Below are 13,446 nucleotides of genomic sequence, written 5' to 3'. Positions count from 1 at the left end.
GCCGCCCATTGACATTCATTGAAACTGCACTCTAGCCACCTCAAATTTGAAGGGCAATTTCTAAACTGCGACTGTGCCTTCATTTTTAATATTTCAGAGACATACTATGCAACAAAATGTAGGGCTGGGTCTTGTGATTCTCACAATATAAAGCTCTTCAGATTTATCATTTTTAAACTACAATCTTTTGAAGAGGCCAACCGCCAGTGAAGTGAGCAAGTTGGAGCAGTTTTTTAACCGCTCTTCTCTGGCCTTGCTGTAGAGTGAGTTGCCATAGGAACCCACTCCACCCAGTTACACCGCCCACTCCAGTTATAGACTACTGGTGGAGGCAAGAACACTTCACACAATTTCCCCAGAAATTGTAGCTTTTCTAGTTATAAGCTGGTGTTCTGTCATACAATGGACTAGATATATGATATTCCTACTGTTATATTTGTGTTTTATCCTAGACCTTCGGTTATATTATTACACTGAGGATCTCAGGGGTGGAGAGGCTATTTATTAGGAAAAAGTGGATCAGGTGTTTCCTGGTAGGAGGAGCCTATCTCTCATGTGAAGCTGTCCTGGAAGATTCCTGGAAATAGTTAACAGGTAAATAACTGTGTTTTTTTCTCTTTGTGAATGAGCCCTAATTTGGTCTAAGCTGCAGATGAGTATGATCTATTATAGGGCAAGTGCTGATGTAATTGTTAGGCTACTTTCACACCAGCATTCCAATCAGGTCCACTTGTCAGTTTTTCAGGCAGACCTGGTTGGAAGGTCCATGGAGCCCTATGGACAGGCAGATGTAATTGGGCTTGTGTCTCTTTACATCCACCTACCGCCATCCAGGTCCAGAAAGCAAAAAAACAGAAAAGAAATGCGTAATTTTTCATTTTTGTTGACTGGATGGGAGGTACAGGAGAGCCCATTTACACCTGGCCACCCATAGAGCTGACGGGTCTGCCTGTGTCCACAGAAACTGTAAGGGCACGGATGTGACCGGTCACACACTGAAACATTATTACTCCTGCAGGTCACAAAAATAGTAATGCTAAGGCTCCTTTCACACAGAGGAAAGTCCACTGCGATCTGTGAGCAGATACCCTGCTGATCGGAGCCAAACGGTTTGAAAGGTGCCTTATTAGGGGTGTTTATTTTTTTTTACCTGCTGGAGTTTTAATGTGTTTCGGTGCAGTAGTTGCCACAAATCTGCAGCTTTTCTCCTGTGCTTTAAGGAAATGTTCTTCATTTGTTGTCATTTTATGCGTGTTAGTACTTGTTTATTTCTGGTTCTGTAAGCTCAGAAATGATGATTTTTACTACTGTGAGGATGCCCCAAACCTGCCAGCAGTAAGCCTTCTATACAAAAGTGAAAACAATGGAGTCCAATGGCATTGATATTTGTATGCATGTTTTGAGTAAGAAACAAATGTGAAAGTACCTAAAGTAAAAAAAAAAACACAATTGTGTTGGAACACAATTCCTATCCACAAGCCCACTCTTTGTAGGATCCATTCACACCATCGACATTTTGCATCACACCGTTTACTTGTTTTACTTCAAAGGATAAGCTGCTCTTTGTAAAAAAAAAAGAAAAGAAAGGAAAGTTTTTGAAGGTAAAAATGTTTTTTTTTTATTTATTTTTTTTGTGCAACCTGGGTGCAATATTAGGCTCCTGCAGAATGTCAGTGTTGCTATCACCACGTACTGGGAGGAGCAGTGAACTACCTAGAGCACTCAACAGTGCCGTGGTTGAGGACTATAAGCCGTCAGCTGCAAAAGCTTGGTACTTGTAGTTTTCCCGTTCACAAAATTCTGTGAATGGATGACACGGCTGGGTGGACGGAGCGCCGCAAGGCCGTGTTTATTTAAAATGGTGGGTGTGGGGAGAAGATCAGCAGCATGCTGACACAATGAGGATTGGGGGGGGCCTTGTTGCTGCTGCAAAAGTAACTTGTTACATGTTACACCTTGAATACGGGTATAACACGTAACGTTACAAAAGGTGAACTTGTCCTTTAATAAAATTTCACAAAATAACATTTCATTCAGTGCATTGGTGTGAACCGGACTCACAGGAAATGGGCAAATAGGCTCCTGAGCACCTTCTAGTAAATGTGATTTTTCTTTTTTTGTTATGACTTCATATTCACAGCATTTGGAACACCTGGGCCGGACCAGAAAATGACAGATGTAGTGCCATGAAGTACGACCAGGGCACAGGCTGTTGGCAGGGTCCCAACCGGTCCACATTGGTGAGTGTCACTAGGGATGACCGATGGGAATAACATGTTGGATTGCGGGGCATTGCCTGCTGTGACCAAAGTGCAGGGTATGGCTTCATTACAGGATAACGAGACACCTAGAAGGTCACATACACCATATATCTTATGCCTACTCTGCACAGCTATGTAACAGCATTGCAGTCACTTTATAAATACAGCTACATAGCAGTTTTGTAGTCTCCATAAAAGTGCATCTGTACACATACAGCCACGTGGAAGGATTGTACTCGGAATCTTTGGGAACGTGTGAGGAGGCGTGTTTCCCCCTGTATGTTGCACCGTAGCAATCGTGATGAGGTGTTTGATCAGACTAAGACATGCAAATGCCGTCATTTTTCTCCCTTCTGCAGGTGAAATTGTTCTGTGGTAAAGAAACAGTCATCATGTCCACGTCGGAGCCAAGTCGTTGTGAATACCTCATGGAATTCTACACTCCGGCCTCCTGTCAGCAGCCCGCTGGGATTCCCCAACCAGAGGAACATGAGGAGCTGTGACCTCATCAGTCCTATAGGTGCCGTACTGTTCTGAGTGGGAGTGTGAGCGGGGAAAAAGTGTTTTAGGCTCAATACCCACAATAAAATGGTATATGTTGGTTGTAGTGCAGTGCATTGCGGTCTGCTGTACAATGTAAGGGTGTGCCATTCATAATCCATACACCCCAATGTGCTGCACATAGAGCAGGTATATTAGAAAAAACGCATTGGTGGAAGGTCCTTCTATTCATGTCGGTAAACGTCCCTGCTGTTTTGGTCCTGCGGCACTTGTATTTTTCTTGGTCTTGAATTAGTTGGCAAATACAGTATCTCCCAGAAGTGAGTACACCCCTCACATTTTTGTAAATATTTTATTCTATCTTTTCATGTGACAACACTGCAGAAATGACACTTTGCTACAATGTGACGTAGTCAGTGTACAGCTTGTATAACATGTAAATGTACTGTCCACTCAAAATAACTCAACACACAGCCATTAATGTCTAAATCGCTGGCAACAAAAGTGAGTCCACCCCTAAGTGACAAGGTCCAATTAGCCATTTTCACTCCCCAGTGTCATGTGACTCATTAGTGTTACAAGGTCTCAGGTGTGAAAGGGGAGCAGGTGTGTTACATTTGGTGTTATCGCTCCCACTCTCTCATACTGGTCACTGGAAGTTCAACATGGCACCTCATGGCAAAGAACTCTGAGGATCTGAAAAAAAGAATTGTTGCTCCACATAAAGATGGCCTAGGCTATAAGAAGATTACAAACATAAATCACGTGATAGTGCCACTTCAAATCTCATAAATGTACAAACGCATAAATATATAAGTCCAATATGAATAATTCAGTGATGCAACATACACATGCAATGTGCAATTGGTGCTCAATCGTGTAAGTGCCAACACACTTTTCCACTCCAGCTGCGTGTGTATGTGTATGTTGCATCACTGAATTATTCATATTGGACTTATATATTTCTGCGTTTGTACATTTATGAGATTTGAAGTGGCACTATCACGTGATTTATGTTTGTTATCTTTATTCCAATATTATTTGCTGGCACTTGTGTGGGGCACTAAGATGATTTGGTCACTTTAAGATGTGTCATATTTTTCACATTTCATATGTTTTCATTTTTTAATTTTTTTTCCATGTTTTCAATATCATTATTTCACATGTAGGTGTGTTTGGCATTTTTAGCCCATGTAGCAATATTTATAGTGATTCAGTTTATTAGCGCTGCACTATTGTTTAATATTTATTCTGCACTGGTTGGGTATCAGTTTGAGTGTAAGCAGCTGATAGGTAGGGTTTGGGGTCCATTACAGCGCAGGAGGAATTTTTTATCAAACAATTGTCTAGGCTATAAGAAGATTGCCAAGACCCTGAACCTGAGCTGCAGCACGGTGGCCAAGACCATACAGCGGTTTAACAGGACAGATTCCACTCCGAACAGGCCTCGCCATGGTCAACCAAAGAGGTTGAGTGCACGTGCTCAGCGTCATATCAAGATGTTGTCTTTGAGAAATAGATGTATGAGTGCTGCCAGCATTGCTGCAGAGGTTGAATGGGAAGGGGGTCAGCCAGTCAGTGCTCAGACCATACGCCACACACTGCATCAAATTGGTCTGCATGGCTGTCGTCCCAGAAGAAAGCCTCTTCTAAAGATGATGCACAAGAAAGTCTGCAAACAGTTTGCTGAAGACAAGCAGACTAAGGACATGGATTATTGGAACCACGTCCTGTGGTCTGATGACAACAAGATCAACTGATTTGGTTCAGGTGGTGTCAAGCGTGTGTGGAGGCAACCAGGTGAGGAGTACAAAGACAAGTGTGTCTTGCCTACAGTCAAGCATGGTGGTGGGAATGTCATGGTCTGGGGCTGCATGAGTGCTGCCGGTACTGGGGAGCTACAGTTCATTGAGGGAACCATGAATGCCAACATGTACTGTGATATACTGAAGCAGAGCATGATCCCTTCCCTTTGGAGTCTGGGCCGCAGGGCAGTATTCCAACATACCGACCCCAAACACCGCTCCAAGATGACCACTGCCTTGCTAAAGAAGCTGAGGGTAAAGGTGATGGACTGGCCAAGCATGTCTCCAGACCTAAACCCTATTGAGCATCTGTGGGGCATCCTCAAACGGAAGGTGGAGGAACGCAAGATCTCTAACATCCACCAGCTTTGTGATGTCGTCATGGAGGAGTGGAAGAGGACTCCAGTGGCAACCTGTGAAGCTCTGGTGAACTCCATACCCAAGAGGGTTAAGGCAGTGCTTGATAATAATGGTGTCCACACAAAGTATTGACACTTTGGGCCCAATTTGGACCTTGTCATTTAGGGGTGGACTCACTTTTGTTGCCAGCGGTTTAGACATTAATGGCAGTGTGTTGAGTTATTCTGAAGGGACAGCAGATTTACATGTTATACAAGCTGTACACTCACTACGTCACATTGTAGAAAAGTGTCATTTCTTCAGTGTTGTCACATGAAAAGATAGAATCAAATATTTACAGAAATGTGAGGGGTGTACTCACTTCTGTGAGATACTGTATATATCCTTAACTTCCCCCTCTGTGGAGAACAGGGTGGCAGCAGGACTGTTTTACAGCTGCTGCAAAGCTTAGTGCGCTGTGTTCAGAGAATTCAGTGATAGTATTGTACCCAGTGTAGGCGCAGACTCTCCCACAATTACACACTCCGTGGTCATTTTTGTAGTTTTAATACGAACGCTAATAATAAGAGCTTTAGTAAAATTAATGCAAGGCTAAGACTAATTTTTTCTAAACAAAAGAAAAAAAGTATATGTACTGTGGCTGGTCGGCAACCTGTTATGAAGTTCTTTAAGATATGCTCAGTGAGGCAAAACAATACCTTTTTGGGTGCAGAAAAGCAAATGTAAAGGATGGGTTCTTTTTAACTCCTTTGCCCTGAGGTTTATGTTCTTACTGTGAGACTGTCACTTGTGGCATATAAATTAGAAGCATTTTGTGGGTACAAGGACTGTGCCATATGTGTACAGTGTACTGTATACTGGGACTAGGCTCAGGTTCTTTTCATCCTGCTTTAAGCCATTTCCACTGCTAGGCACAACCTGACCGTGACAACCAATTGCAATGGTGTGCTACATGCACTGCTGGACTTATTTTCTGTTCAATCCCAGCTTTCCTCAGCTGGATCTGAAGATTGAAAAACGCTGGCATAATACAGCCACATGGAGTTGTAGGGAGCTAAGAGAGGATTGGATAAAATGTGTGTAAACATTATGCCCCCAACTTTTTTTTTTTTTTTTTTTTACTGCACCCCCAGACCAGACAAACTAAATCCGGCCCTGCCAGGAAAGAATGTGATTATTATTATTATACAGGATTTATATAGTGCCAACAGTTTGCTCAGCACTTTACAATATAACGGGAGACAATACAGCAACAATACAGTTCAATACAAGAGGGATAGGAGGGCCTTATCCTTGGAGCTTACAATCTAGGAGGGAGGGGCTAGTGGTACAAAAGGTAGTAACTTTGGGGGATGAACTGGTTGGAAGAGTAGAAGATTCCAGTATTAGTTGAGGGAAGGATAGGCTTCCCTGAAGAGATAGGTTTGCAGAGTAGGCGATAGTCTGATAAATTGGGGTAGAGAGTTCCAGAGGATGGGGAAGCTCTGGAGAAGTCCTGGAGACGAGCATGGGAGGAGGAGACAAGGGAGCTAGAGAGTAGGAGGTCTTGTGAGGAGCAGGGAGTACGGTTTGGGTGATATTTAGAGACAAGATTGGTGATGTCATTTGAGGCAGAGTTATAAATGGCTTTATACATTATTGTTAATGTTTTGAATTTTATCCGTTGGGCAACGTTAAGCCAGTGGAGGGATTGGCAGAGAGGGGTGACAGATACAGAACGTTAGTAAGGTGGATGAGTCTGGCAGCAGCATTCATGATAGACTGAAGAGGGGATAGCCTGTGATGAGGTAGGCCAATGAGGAGGGAGTTACAATAGTCAAGGCCAGATATAACAAGGGAGTGGATAAGTTGCTTAGTGGTTTCTGAGGTTAGGAACGGGCGTATCTTGGGGATGTTGTGGAGGTGAAGTCTACAAGATTTGGACAGTGACTGGACTTGGGGCTGAAAGGACAGATGGGAGTCTAGGATTACACCTAGTACCCTGGCATGAGGGGAGGGAATGATGCTTGTGTTATTGATCTTGGTGGAGCACAGGGGAGGCATGCAGGGTCTTTTAGATCCTGGATGTCTCAAAATAGAGAATCTGTCACCCAAAATCATCACATAGGGGACTTTTTGTCCCCTATGTGATTTAACAAAAAAAAAAAAAATGTATTTCTTAAAAATGTAAGTTACACCCTAGCATATAATGCCCCTCACCCCCACATATGTACGCACACACAAATGTAAAAGCATGCGCTGGGGCGCCTACACATCAAAACGTCAAGTGCGATACACATGTTCTATATCGCCGTGCACACCAGAATGAGAGCGATAATTCTAGTACCAGTCCTCCTATGTAACGCTAAACTGATGACCTATAAGGAGCTTTAAAAGCGTCACCTATAGAAAATATAGGGAACTGAAGTTTGGGACCTTTTTCACGCGTGCATTCAAATTTAAGGTTTGACATGTTGGATATCTGTTTACTCGATGCAATCTCATCTTTTATATTTTACAAGAAAATCTGATAATTTATTGCGTTTTGTGCCCTGAAATTAAATTAAGTGGATTTTTTACTGAAATTTTAAGTTTCATAGATCTTTGTGATAATATCATGTGACATATACAGTCATGGCCGAAATTGTTGGCACCCTTGATATTTTTCCTGAAAATCAAGTATTTCACACAAAAAAGGTATTGCATTAACACATGTTTTGCTATACACATGTTTATTCCCTTTGTATGTATTGGAACAAATATAAAACAGAGGCAGAAAAGCAAATATGACATAATGTCACACAAAACCCCAAAAATGGGCTGGACAAAAGTATTGGCACCCTTAACTTAATATTTGGTTGCACACCCTTTGGAAAACATAACTGAAATCAGTCGCTTCCTATAACCATCAATAAGCTTCTGACACCTCTCACCCGGAATTTTGGACCACTCTTCCTTTGCAAACAGCTCCAGGTCTCTCTTATTGGAAGGACACCTTTTCCCAACAGCAATTTTAAGATCTCTCCACAGGTGTTCAATGGGATTTAGATCTGGGCTCATTGCTGGCCACTTCAGAACTCTCCAGCGCTTCTTTGCCATCCATTTCTGAGTGCTTTTTGACGTATGTTTGGGGTCATTGTCCTGCTGGAAGACCCAGGATCTTGGACGCAAACCCAGCTTTCTGACACTGGGCCCTACAGTGCGACCCAAAATCCTTTGGTAATCCTCAGATTTCATGATGCCTTGCACACAGTCAAGGCACCCAGTGCCAGAGGCAGCAAAACAACCCCAAAACATCATTGAACCTCCACCATATTTTACCGTAGGTACTGTGTTTTGTTCTTTGTAGGCCTCATTCCGTTTTCGGTAAACAGTAGAATGATGTGCTTTACCGAAAAGCTCTATCTTGGTCTCATCTGTCCACAAGACGTTTTCCCAGAAGGCTTTTGGCTTACTCAAGTACATTTTGGCAAACTGTAGTCTTGCTTTTTTATGTCTCTGTGTCAGCAGTGGGGTCCTCCTGGGTCTCCTGCCATAGCGTTTCATTTCATTTAAATGTCGACGGATAGTTCGCGCTGACACTGATGCTCCCTGAGCCTGCAGGACAGCTTGAATGTCTTTGGAACATGTTTGGGGCTGCTTATCCACCATCCGGACTATTCTGCGTTGCAATCTTTCATCAATTTTCCTCATCCGTCCACGACCAGGGAGATTAGCTACAGTGCCATGGGTTGCAAACTTCTTGATAATGTTGCGCACTGTGGACAAAGGCAAATCTAGTTCTCTGGAGATGGACTTGTAACCTTGAGATTGTTGATATTTTGCCACAATTTTGGTTCTCAGGTCCTCAGACAGTTCTCGTCTCCTCTTTCTGTTGTCCATGCTTAGTGTGGCACAGACAGACACACAATGCAAAGGTTAAGTGAACGTCTCTCCTTTTTATCTGCTTTCAGGTGTGATTTCTATATTGCCCACACCTGTTACTTGCCCCAGGTGAGTTTACAGGAGCATCACATGCTTGTAACATTCTTATTTATCCGCAGTTGTGAAAGGGTGCCAATACTTTTGTCCAGCCCATTTTTGGAGGTTTGTGTGACATTATGTCGAATTTGCTTTCTTTCCTCCCTTTTTTTGTTTTGTCCCAATACACACAAAGGGAATAAACATGTGTATAGCAAAACATGTGTTAATGCAATACGTTTCGTGAGAAATACATGATTTCCTGGAGAAATATCAAGGGTGCCAACAATTTCGGCCATGACTGTAAAATTGGAACTGCTGCCATTTTATTTTCTAGGGTCTCTGCTTTCACAAAATATATAATGTTTAAGAGTTTTGTGTAATCAGACCTTAAATGATTTTTTAAATGTGCACAAAAAACGCAAAAATGGCTCTGGCAGTGAAAGTGATAAAGGATAAGTCCAACACTCCCATTTTCTGAGGAGCAGCCAATCAGTGCTCATTACACTGCAAGGTCTCTTCCCTCCCTGCTAGTCCCCGGGTACGGTGCCGGAGACAGGCAGGGAGGGGAGGAGGAGATATAGAGTGCAATGTTAAAAATATTAAACGTTTAATTCGCCATAAAGTCCCTTTTTTTTTTTTTTTTTTTTAAAGCCCCAGACAGTCCATAAAGCACCTCAGATTTAAATAGTGTTTTGGTTAAAATATATTTATTTTTTAGTCAGGACAAGTAGACCTGGAGACCGATTTAGTCCCTGAACAAGTAGTTTTTTCAAAAATTTCCACACCCGTTTCTGCCCAGGTACGGGCAGACAGCTTATTGTGAGCCTGCTGGAACCAGGCATTGCACCCACAATCTGATGATCACAGGTGCAATACTTTACAGAATGCAATGTAAAATAATAATAAATGCACATTTTTGGTGCTTGCAAAAAACACGTGCATTTATTATTTTTTTTTTTTTTACAATAGGTGAACTTATCCTTTAAACTTGCAGGTTTCTGAGTGTAGACTTCGATCCTTCTTTAAATTGTAATGTAAAATAAATGCACCCAAATACATCCTAAAGACAATGGAAATATGAAAACTGTTCATAAGAAGTCAAGTGTTTGGAATTTTAAATCAAACTGATTGTATTCCTGTCCATGGTAGAATATGAGGGCAGTGCTGGGGTTGATGCTCTTCCAGATAACTAATATGTTTATTTTTGTTGTCAAAGTGAAAACGGAATGACTGTAAAGAGAAAGTTCTCTGGAGCAATTGTAGTCCCCAAGAATCTGTCCAAGGGAACGTCTGACTTGCTGGTGCTTTTCACGCTGGACCACAACTAGGATGTGTTCAAGGTAAGTTTGTTGATATGTTTGGATCGTGGTGTACCGGTGTCCTGACTGCAAGTGTTGTGGATTTATTCTGTGACTCAATAGCTAGTGCAGTAACCACCCCAACAAAATGTTATTGAATGACAGATTCTCTGATTATTATTATTATTATACAGGATTTATATAGTGCCAACAGTTTGCGCAGCGCTATACAAAATGAAGGTTGACATTACAGTTACAATACAATTTGTAACTGTAATGACAACAGTGCAAATTGTACTGATAATCAGAGAGTGAATTAGGAGCATTGTGGCATCATTTTGTTAATAAGGGGCGTATTCTGGAGATGTTGCGGAGGTTGAGGCGGCATGATTTGGACAGGGATTGGATGTGGGCCTGACAGGATATTTCAGAATTTGCACTGTAATGACAACAGTGCAAATTGTACTGATAATCAGAGAGTGAATTAGGAGCATTGTGGCATCATTTTGTTAATAAGGGGCGTATTCTGGAGATGTTGCGGAGGTTGAGGCGGCATGATTTGGACAGGGATTGGATGTGGGCCTGACAGGATATTTCAGAATCCAGGGTTACCCCTAGCACTTTGGCATTCAGGGATGGGTTGATAGTGGTGCTATTGATCCTGACTGAGAAATGGTTTTGGATAGGTTGAGTTTTAGGAAGTGGTGTGACATCCAGTCTGATTTGTCTCTGATATGTCTGTTAGTAAATCGTTAATACGTGAGGGAATTGAGGTGGTGAGCTGAGGAGTAGAGAGGTAGATTTGTGTGTCATCAGCATAGACATGGTATTGGAAACCATGGGAAGCTATCAGCTGACCCAAGGAAGAAGTGTAGATCGAGATTAGGAGAGGTCCAAGGACAGAACCTTGGGGGACCCCGACAGTGAGAGGAGTAGGAGAGGAGAAAGTATAGTTGTAAGTGACACTGAAGGTGCGGTGAGATAGGTAAGATTTGAACCAACGGAGAGTACAGTCACCAAGACCAAGTAAATAGAGTTTTTTTGAGGAGGAGGGGGTGGCCAACTGTGTCAAAGGCAGCACAGAGGTCCTAGAGCAAGAGTACGGAATAGTGACCATTGGTTTTCGCGGTTAGTAAGTCGTTTGTGAGTTTTAGGAGAGCAGTTTCTGTGGAGTGTTGTGGGTGAAATCCAGACTGAAGGGGAACGAGAAGGTTATTCTCAATAAGGTGGCAGCTCAGCTGGTTGTAGACTAGACATTCAAGGAGTTTGGAGGCAAAAGGGAGTAAGCAGATGGGTCTTAGGTTGCTAAGATTGCTGGGGTTCAGTGAGGCCTTTTTAAGTATGGGGGCGACTAGCACATGTTTTAGAGAGTTGGGGAAGATGCCAGTAGAAAGGGAGAGACTGACGATACGAGTTAAAGAGTGAAGAATAGAGCCAGAGGATGACCGAAGTATTTGCAAGGGAACAGGGTCCAGGGGGCAGGTGGTTAGGTAGGCTTTAGAAACGTTTACCAACCTCCTCTATAGTAGCTGGGTTAACCAAGGGAAGTATAGATTGTGCAGGTAGACAAGGAGTGTAGGGTGAGGGAGATATCTGTACAGTAGAGATCTCGTCACTAATTGTATCAATCTTATTTTTGAAGTGATTAGCGATCTCCTGGGCAGTGAGTGAGTTAGCGGCTGGAGGTAAAGGATGAAGTAGAGTTAAATGGAGAAAAGAGTTGATGGGGATTGCGTGAGAGGGTGTTAATGAGAGTGATAAAATAGGTCTGTTTGGCAGTGTGGAGACAGGAATTGTATTTTTGAAAGGCAGATTTATATTGATTGAAGTCTTGCTGGGGCTTAGTCGTATGCCATAAACGCTCAAGAGCATGGCTACATTTTTTGAGGCATCTGGTATTGTCTTTTTGCCAGGGCTGTAGCGGTTAGGGCCTAGGTCTGTGTGTAGTGAGGGGGGCCAATGTGTCCACAGTGGATGACAGTGAACTGTTGTAGACAGAAGTGGCCAGGTTGGGACAGGACAGGGCTGAGATTTTGTCATAGAGACAATCTGTTGCCGAAAAAAAGAAGAGAAGGGTTAAGATAACGAAGGTTTCTACCGGTAACTGGTAGTTGGAAGCCAAGGAGAGAGTGAGGCTAATAACGGAGTGATCGGAGATCGGAAAAAAGTTGGTGAGGTTGCAAAGAGTGCTGTCAGGAATGGACTTGCCAATAGTGGTGGGACTCACCTGCCTTGTGGGCTGCAGTACCAGGGCTGGCCAGCGGGTGCTCTCAACAACCAGAGGTTCACTTCGGCAATTAGCCATCACCTGGGGCTGATTGCAGGTGGTGTATTTAAGGGATGGCCAGACCTGCAGTCTGTGCCTTGGTGTGTGTTTTTCCATGGGCCCCTGTATCTTGTAACCTGCATTCCTGTTCCTGTTTCTGCCTGACTTGTTGCCGACCCTGCCTAATCCTGACTTCTGCTGACTTCTCCTGTTTGATCCCTGGCTTGTGACCCTGACCATTCTCTGCCTGACCCCCTGTACCTACCTGTCCGTTAGTTGCTGTACCCGGCTCGTGACCTGACTACTCTCCGCCTGCTCCTCCTGTACCTACCTGCCCGATAGTTATCGACACGGCCTGCCTGGCTACGTTGTGCTCTATATGTGTATGTACCTGTGTATCTATATCAGTTTAGGTTTGGGTTTGTTTTACCTTGTTGTATGAATTTGTGTTAGCTTGGTGTTTGGTGCACTGCGTTTATATTTGTATTGTTAGTCTTAATAAATTGTCTTATTTATACCATATCTGAAGCCTGCGTTTCCCTGTGTCAGTCCACACACTTCTGGTCACACCCGCATCCCTGACAAGTGCATAGGTAGGAGAATACAAGGTTGAGGCAGTTCCCATTAGAGTGAGTAGAAGCATGTGTCCATTGTTTTAGTCAATAGAAGTGGTTAGGCTCAGAAGTTTAGAGGCAGCAGGAGTTTTAAGATAAGCAGGGATGTTTAAGTCACCAAGAATGATTGTGGGAATTTGAGAAGAGAAAAAGTAAGGCAGCCAGGCAGAGAAGTCAACAAGGAAGCGTGATACCGGTTCAGGAGGCTGATAGATCACAGCAATTCTTAAAGAAATTGGAGAGAATAGACGTATACAGTGAACTTCAAATGAGGAGAGGGAGGTCCTGAAAAGTGCTTTGAGGGGATAGGAGGATTCCAACTCCACCTCCTTTCCATCCACTAGACCTGTAAGAGTGAGTCCAGAGGAGACCACCATGGGAAAGGGCAGCAGGAGAGGG

General features: G+C 43.2%; 1 long non-coding RNA gene across 4 annotated transcripts in view; it reads left to right on the top strand.

The window, feature by feature from the left end:
• Positions 1-13,446, top strand: part of LOC149444993 (uncharacterized) — a 33,030-nt gene that overhangs the window by 10,034 nt on the left and 9,550 nt on the right. For 2 of the 4 annotated variants that reach the window (XR_016306485.1, XR_016306484.1), the window contains exons 2-5: positions 453-594; positions 2,141-2,240; positions 2,621-2,781; positions 10,086-10,209. This is a non-coding gene — a long non-coding RNA (uncharacterized LOC149444993). The remainder of the gene's footprint in view (positions 1-452; positions 595-2,140; positions 2,241-2,620; positions 2,782-10,085; positions 10,210-13,446) is intronic. The other 2 variants (XR_016306483.1, XR_016306482.1) reach the window with 1 other exon arrangement.

The sequence above is a fragment of the Staurois parvus genome, unplaced genomic scaffold, assembly GCF_062004578.1.
Source record: "Staurois parvus isolate SC_StPar_1 unplaced genomic scaffold, SC_StPar_1.0 ptg000753l, whole genome shotgun sequence".
NCBI lineage: Eukaryota > Metazoa > Chordata > Amphibia > Anura > Ranidae > Staurois > Staurois parvus.
This window is presented reverse-complemented; position numbering and strand designations above follow the sequence as displayed.